Below are 8,350 nucleotides of genomic sequence, written 5' to 3'. Positions count from 1 at the left end.
GTGAACTAGTCTGTAAATATCAGTCCAAGTTCAGGGAAGACAAGATCAGTCTGTTCACACAAGTCCTCATGACAATATTTTATAAATAAAGTATGTTCTTATTTCAAAATTTTACAAAAAAAAAAAAGAATGACAGAGGATCTCTACACATATTTTATATTCCAAACATAATGTGAAGAATTGAGCCTAAAACATTTTGACATGCAAGTGATGTAGATAGTTATAGCTTTAGTTAAAACTCTATGGACTAAGGATCAGAAATGCTGTTATTTTCCCCAGATCACACAATTTATGAGAGATGAAGATTAGAAAAATCTGCCTTCATTCACTTTTCATTCTTCCTGATTATGGCAACTACAGCAAATGAGAGCACATCCACATCAAAACCTGTGTTACCTACATTAATTCACCAACAGGGACATATGCATCATTAGATTTTTGTCCATTAATACTTGAAAAGCTACTGGAACTATGGGTTACTTTAGGAATGTAAAAGAAACTCTATTTATAAGGGGGTGGGGAGATTTTGGCATAGCATCAGGATGTTTTTATTTTAGCCCAGCTGTGCCATAATTAGAGGAATCAAAGTTATTGGTTATGATGTTTTTAATTTTATAATTGCTGGATATCCTAAGGAACAAGCAAAGATACCAAAGGGGAAGCATACTGATAGCACTAAAGATGATATCTAAAATGTAAAAAATAAATTTTATATGAGTTGTTTCTTCCCAGTTATTTTCCCGGTGGGACCTATTGCAGAATGGCTTGATCACAAAAGATAAATTAATTTTAAAAATACATTTGAAAAGGAAAAATCTTATTTTATTAGGAACAAGAGAACAAATACTGGAAAATAATAAAAGCAAGAAATAAAATATAGAATGGCTACATATTAAATAATATAAGCATTTTCCTGTGTCAAATTATTTGTTCCATTAATAATAGAAATTATTATTATTAATCATTTTTTAATTTTATTAATTTGAAGTGAGAAACATTTTTATAAGAACATGTCCCAGATTTAATAGGAAGGTAGATATTCTTTTTTTGTTTGTTTGTTTTTTGGGGGGTCACACCCAGCTGCACTAAGGGATTACTCCTGGCTCTACACTCAGAAATTGCTCCTGGCAGGCACGGGGACCACATGGGATGCCGGAATTTGAACCACTGTTTTTCCTGGATCAGCTGAATGCAAGGCAAACACTCTACCTTTGTACTATCAGTCAGGCCCCAGGAAAATATTCTTGGTTAAAAAAGATAAATAAAAAAATGTAATTTTGATCTTTTTAATTATACATTAAGTGATTTTGGTCACACCCAGCTGTACTCAGAGCTGACTCCTGGTTCTGTGCTTGTCATTCCTAGTGTCATTCAGGGGAATATATGTTGTACTGCAGATTAAAACCAATTTGGGAAGAAAAAAAAAAAACCAATTTGGCTGTATGTGAGGCAAACACCTCACCCTCTCAAAACCATTTTGTGCTTTATTGTTTCACTAATTATTTTAGTATACATATTTTTGTATAATTTTGTATAGATGTAGACATGTTTATGCACAATATATAAGAAAATTATTTGTGGCTCAACTAATGATAGTTTAGAGTAATTTTTAATTTATTCATTTTATAAATATAGAACTTTGAGTATTTGTCAATTATCAGAAATATTGAGACACTTAGCATCTCAATCTTGATTTTAATGCCATGGTCTAATTAAAATTTCCAAGTTTTCTTGGACAAATGGCTGATTTGATGACAGGACACTAAGCATATAAGATGAAACTATTTTATAATTTTAGAATATACAGAGATGCTAAAATCCAAATAGCATGATGGTGGTATGTCCAAGGCTGATATGAGACAACTAAAGAGTTACAAATTGCCAAAGCTGAAGTGAGTTGAGCATCAAAATAAAGAATAATTTAATATGTAGGAGGAAACATCATACCCCTAGCATATGTTCAGAGACTTTTTTCCAAAAATGGAAAGAGGGACAAAAGATTTTTGTTAGAAATTCTCATTCATATCATTTCATGCCAAAGAAGAATGGTTTTCTTCATCAATGATGTCATCTTTCTAGGGTGTACCCCTGAGGAAATGATGCTTTATTTCTGGGAACTTCCTCTTCAAAACACATTCTCTAATCATGAGAAAAACACCAGGTTAATTCCACTCATGGGACAGTCTCTGTAATACCTGACTATATTTCTTAGAACTATGAAAATCATTGAAAATAAATTCTAGGATCCCACTGTAGCAAAGAGAAACACAAGGAGTTATACTGCAAGGCCTTCTATATAATTCTGGAATATAAAAAGGACACGAGGAACATACATTATGGATGTAACATAATATACATTATACAGTATGGATAATAAGTCAAGAGTAATAAATCAACATTGATTCATTAACTCACGTGCGGCCTCTTGGAGAATCTTTTAAAGAATGCTACAAATCTATGTCAATTCTTACATTTTCATTTAAAATATTTCAGTTTCAGTATAACTATAAAAGAGAAAGCCATTGTTAAGTTTAAACTTCAAGTTTAAATCAAACATTGAGGAGTGACTCAAAATTCACTAAATAAAAATAACAAAAAAACAAGTTGATGATTTACTTAATCCATACCGAGTCAGGAAACTTTATTCTGGCATGTAATTTGGCAACATCCTCCTCCTCATTAATAATATTTAATATAATAATCAAATTCATTGCACTCTTTAGCAAATAATTTACAGTTGTAAAAGAGGAGTAAATTATCAGATCTGAAAGTTGATTTGCTTATTACTGACTTACTACTGTTATTCTTAGATACTTTCTCTCCTGGGAACTCCTATATGTGTTTGCTAACTACTAGGATGCTCCATCAGAGGATACTTTATCTGAAAGTACCAGAACTCTGCGTTCTTCCACGAGACATTATAATTGTTTTAAAAATTGTTGTATGTTTATCAGAAGAAATAAATGTAGACTTTCAATTCTAGGACATAGGCTAGATTTCCTAACAGAGCCTTGTATTTCATCAATTACAAGATGAACAACTTCCCCATATTCTCTCATTCATGTTGGACACTTAGAATCAAGACATGAGTTCTTGTAAAAAGATGCTGCATTTCAGGAATGCATTTATCACAGGTTGAGTTTCAGTTCATTAAGTTCATGGCATTCACTTAGAGAGAAGTTGAATGAAGCAGGCATAGCATTCCTTCTTTTCAAGTTTAGTGTGGACACACAAATACTAGTAATGCTGAACACTAAGCTCCCTTATATTTTGATAGATTCTATGAAGTCCTATGATGACTATTTATCCTCTCCCTTCAATATTGGTGTAGAAAGCCAAATAATAAGATAATTTCTTAGGCTATTTCATGTTATGGCAGATGCTGTGAAGGAAATAAAATGCAAAGTAGCTTCGAGAGGCTGGAAGAATGAGAGTAAAGACTTCAAATCAAGAAATTGGAGGAAACCCTTCCCTGCAGAAGGAAATGCAAACACAAAGACCCACAAAGGGAAATAAATTATTTGATATGGAGTTCTTGAGACCAAGAGAAATAGTTGAATGCAATAAGTTTATCAAAATAGCAGGGGTCCTCAAACTTTTTAAACAGGGGGCCAGTTCACTGTCCTTCAGACTGTTGGAGGGCCAGATTATAGTAAAAACAAAAATTATGAACAAATTTCTATGCACACTGCATATATCTTATTTAGAAGTGAAGAAACAAAATGGGGATAAATGCAACATGTGGCCCACGGGCTGTAGTTTGAAGACCCCTGCAAAATAGCATCAAGTCCCTAAAAGGGGAGGGTCTCTTAGAATGTGGGGGATCATTTGGCCTTTATCCTAGGAGAGGCATAAGACCCATAAAGGTTTTGAGTAGTGAACCTGATTTGCATTTGTGAAGGAATGTTGATCACTCTATGAAGAATGAGTTGTAGCAAAAGTCACGATAGCAGATAAGAAACTATTGCTCTGAACAGACAGTGGTGGCTTTGATTTTAAAAAGTAGAAGTGGGATGCAGAGAGTAGACATATTTAGAACTAACAGGATTGCAGATGGATTAGATGTGGTGAATGGTGACAGAAAGAATAACTTCTAGGTTTGAATTTCACCTGGAAAATTTAGATTAGCTGACTGCCTAGATTCCTATGGCAGTATCCAATAATAGCAGAATTGATTTATTGAAGACTACATCCAAGTCCCCAGCCTTTGATCTTTTCCTAAAAGTATATTCTCTTTTCATAGCAATTTTTAAATATCTCTGCATGTGCGTGTTGGAATAAAACTGCGTGTTACTTTGAATAATCCATGATTTAAAAATATCCCAAGTCTTATACTTACCTGGCAGGGGAGATACCATGATCACGAAGGTGGTTTTCCCAGGGTGAGGCTTATCCATTGCACTCCGGATGTGCTGACCCCTGCGATTTCCCCAAATGTGGGAAACTCGACTGCATAATTTGTGGTAGTGGGGGACTGCGTTCGCGCTCTCCCCTAAAAAAAAAAAAAAAAAAAAAAAAAAAAAATATCCCAAGTCTTTCATCATAGAAGTACATCAAGGATGCCACTAGCATATGCACCCCCATGCCTGTCAAATTGGATCATCGTAGACTGTATACGATGTCTGTATGTCTGATTTTCTTCTCGTTGGGTTTCGGGAACATTCTATTTCATTGGAGAAATTGTAAATTCAACTTCAAAATACTTCCTAATAAGTTTGTACAAAACTATTTTGAAGCGATATAGTTAAAGAGTTCAAACACCAAATTATTTTCCCACATTCTGTTTCATTAACTGTTTGTCTCTCTTGTCTCTCATAACACACATATTCTCTCTCTTTTTCTCTCTCAAGTTTGGACTTCTAGTGTGTGAGCTTGGACCTAATGAGATACTAGGAGTAGAGAGCTTTCTGGACAAGTCTGCAGATTTTAGAGAAATAGAAAAGGGGGAAAATAAGGAATGGGGGAAATGTAAACAGAAACAAAATAAGAGCTAAGAGCCAACGAGTTTCGGGGCATGGATTTATGACTTCTCAACTTTAATTCAAGATAATAGCAAAGCATTGGATTTCTCAACCTGAATTTAAATTCAAAGAATTTTTTTCTATGTGATTACTAGTGTTTTCTGATTTGGACAAGGCTAATGTATAACCTGCCTTTGCTCAATTCAACTCCAGTGACCTGATTTTGCTACTGTCAGACCTTATAAATCCAATACCTATGTGAACATCAATTCCAAAACAGTCACTGTCATACTAATGTATGACATTAGGATCCGAGGAGGGGAAAAAAGAACAAATTTCTGGAAAACAGAGCTCGTCTGCATTTTCATTTTATGCTGATAAGGGCTAAATGATAATCATGGCCATGTTTTGGAAACTCTAAATGGGTTTATTCATTTCTAAAGTCCTATCAGCAAAGAAATGAAAAAAATATTTATTAAAATACTTATTATGCTGATAGATTGGCTTAAATAATAAAGAATGAATATAATGTAATCTTCCTGAATATAAAGTTATGAATTTAAGTTAATTCACTGGAAGGAACAATTATGCATTTTCACAGTGTAAAAATTAGAGATGAGGAAAACAAATAACCAATGAAGGCATCTCTTTGAATAGGTTAAAGACATTAATTTTTTGTTCAATTTAGTTTTCATTCTGATACAGTAGGATCCCAAAGAAAAACAAAGAAATTGTTGACATTCAATCATGGCACATCATTTGGTAGTTATCAACTGGAGATAAAAATGCTCTGGAAATATTTGGGCTATCGTGTTATATTTGTAACCCTATATAGTAATATATAGCATTGTGAAAAAGTGACTTTCTTTTTGTTTTAAAAATATAATGAATTTACATTTAAAAGGAAATGAAAAGAATGTGACTTTTACATAATACCCTTAAAATATGAAGTTTTGCACTGAAATATATTGGGATTTCAAAAAAGAGAATTACCCCTTCCCTATCTATTATGTAAGCACATCTCAATGACCCACATTTGGACTATTCATGTTGACAGGCCTTCATAGAAGCATTTAATCCCAGTCTAATTTACCCCTGCAAGCCTCTCTGCATTGCCCCCTACTGCTGCCAGTTGGCTCCAGCTCAAAGAATGCCAAGAAATTTTAATATTCATCCTAGTCATCCAGAAAGAGAAACCTCCCCGGGAAAACTCATATAGTGTATTTGAAAGTCAAATGTAAAATCATTTTGGATTATCAGCCCCACCATCAGTTTTTATTTAGACAGATAATTGAGAATTGACTATATTACCATGTTCATAAACTCTGTACTTTATGTTGTCCGGGGGATGAGGGATTTTTTTTTGTTTATTTTTTAAAAATTTTATTTTGATCATAATGGCTTACATATCTTTTGAAACACAAGTTCAAATAAAGAAATCCGAAAGTAGGTGGGAATGGGGGGGGGAAGGTAGCGACAGTGGTGCTTCTTCTAGAAGGAACCAGAGCTGACAAATGTTTTTACTTTTTCTTTCTCCATGAGAATATGAAGTTTTAAATGATATGCAGCTAGAAGCAGATGAAATTATAGCTCTCAGACACTTTATAATTCTGAAACTGATAGGTGATTGATTGTACGCTGGCATCGCTACTGGCAGGCTTTTGTCGGCACATTTTGATGATACAATTTCTCAGTTGAACTTCAAGTACATCAGTGACACACACTACATTTCAGACACATTGAATGATTTTGAAGCTAATAATTTATGAGAGCTTTTGGAGCAAGTTATTAGGTTTGAGGCAGGAGAGATTTATTTTGTTTAATCCTGCATTCCGTGCTGGGCATTGTGGTTGAAGTGAGCTCATCTTGTTTTTCAACCATAGAAAGCTGTGACCTAGATGCTGCATCTGTGTAATGGGGCACTGCCCACCTGACCAATGTCTCCTGTTTGCCATCCTATCTCTCCATGGTGATTTTCTCTCTTGGCATCTAGGTTCCAGGAGGTGCATGAGAATATGTTATGCTTGGTCCTTCATTAGGATAAGAGTAGATAGTCTATGCCAAAATTCATGATATTTGGAAGATTTCTATTTTAAGTTGAGAGTAATAGCAGGTTACTGCTATTAAATTTCTATTTTAAGTTGAGAGTAATAGCAGATTTTAGAAAATATAGTATTCTTACTAAATTTTAGGGAGTTAAATACCAAATCTAAAGGAAATAGCAAATTGTTAGAGGCAAAACCTGAATCTGATTTTCTCTAAATAGATTTTTGGGGGGAGGGGACATATTTGCATTTCAGAACCTGGTATAGATATTTGCATATATCAAATTCTGTCTCCTTAAAAAAAATTCATCTTCTACTGTTTCTCCCTGACAGCTGACTTAATGATAAAAAGAATTTCAGGTATAAACATCTACTTTACACAATATTCTTAAAGAGTTTCCACTTCTGTTTTCTTCATTCCATTAGATATTTTATTGTGTTGATTTGAAGAAAGAAAATACATTTCATTGTAGTTTTACATATGTCAGACTCCCATTACCCACATATTTATAATGCCTAAATACAGAGGTGTGGTGGAGTCCAGAGCCATACTTTTCCCCATTCTAGTCGTTTCAGAGGTCCTGCAAGAATCTGCAAAAATTAGTTGACCTGGAACCTGGGCCTTGCATTTGGTCAACATGGGCTTGATTACAGGAACTATAAAGGATATTTTGAGCACTTCATGAGCGATTCCTGAACACAGGGGTATGAATAAGACCTGAACAAAATGTGGACAAATTAGATAAAAAAGAAAAAAACTTAGCCACTACCACAAAATCCAGAATTATTCTGGGAGAAATCCCTCAAGTCCTTCCTCAAGTGATATGAACATTGCCCAGTGATCAACTTCATTGTAACTTCCTTTAATAAAGTAGTGGGGTGGTGGGAAAATGGGGTGGCAAGGAGATTCAGATATCAAGTCACCAGTTCATCTCTTTGTTCATAGATTTTTGAGTATTTGAAAATATGTCGTCTCCCCTGTTCTTCACTACAAGCCACATGGAAATGCACATGTTGGATTTTGTGGTAGTGGCTAAGTTTTTTTTTTTTTTATCTAATTTGTAAACGTAGTTGTATTTCACATTTTAAAGTGCTTTTCTGGCATGCCTTAACTTTTGAAATCACGATCCGGGGCATTTTAGGAATTTTAGGAACCATCCTTTGACTCAGTCTGTTTCAATTGGGTCCGCTAGTCGATGAGTAGATATATTGATGTAACTTCCAGCAAAATAACCTTGTCTTGGTTTTCTCACTCTATAAAATAAGGCTGCTAGATTCTTTGCTCTATCAACATCATTTCAGTGACTGAATTTCTCTGATTTCAATACACCTAATACCCAAATG

General features: G+C 34.3%; 1 non-coding gene across 1 annotated transcript; it reads left to right on the top strand.

Moving 5' to 3' along the window:
* Positions 1-4,331: 4,331 nt before the first annotated feature.
* Positions 4,332-4,495, top strand: LOC126008351 (U1 spliceosomal RNA). Its single transcript, XR_007495685.1, has one exon. It is a non-coding gene; the product is annotated as a U1 spliceosomal RNA (small nuclear RNA).
* Positions 4,496-8,350: the final 3,855 nt, after the last annotated feature.

Source organism: Suncus etruscus, chromosome 4, assembly GCF_024139225.1.
Source record: "Suncus etruscus isolate mSunEtr1 chromosome 4, mSunEtr1.pri.cur, whole genome shotgun sequence".
Lineage (NCBI taxonomy): Eukaryota > Metazoa > Chordata > Mammalia > Eulipotyphla > Soricidae > Suncus > Suncus etruscus.
The sequence above is the reverse complement of the archived record's forward strand: the minus strand, read 5'-3'. Positions and strand labels throughout refer to the sequence as shown.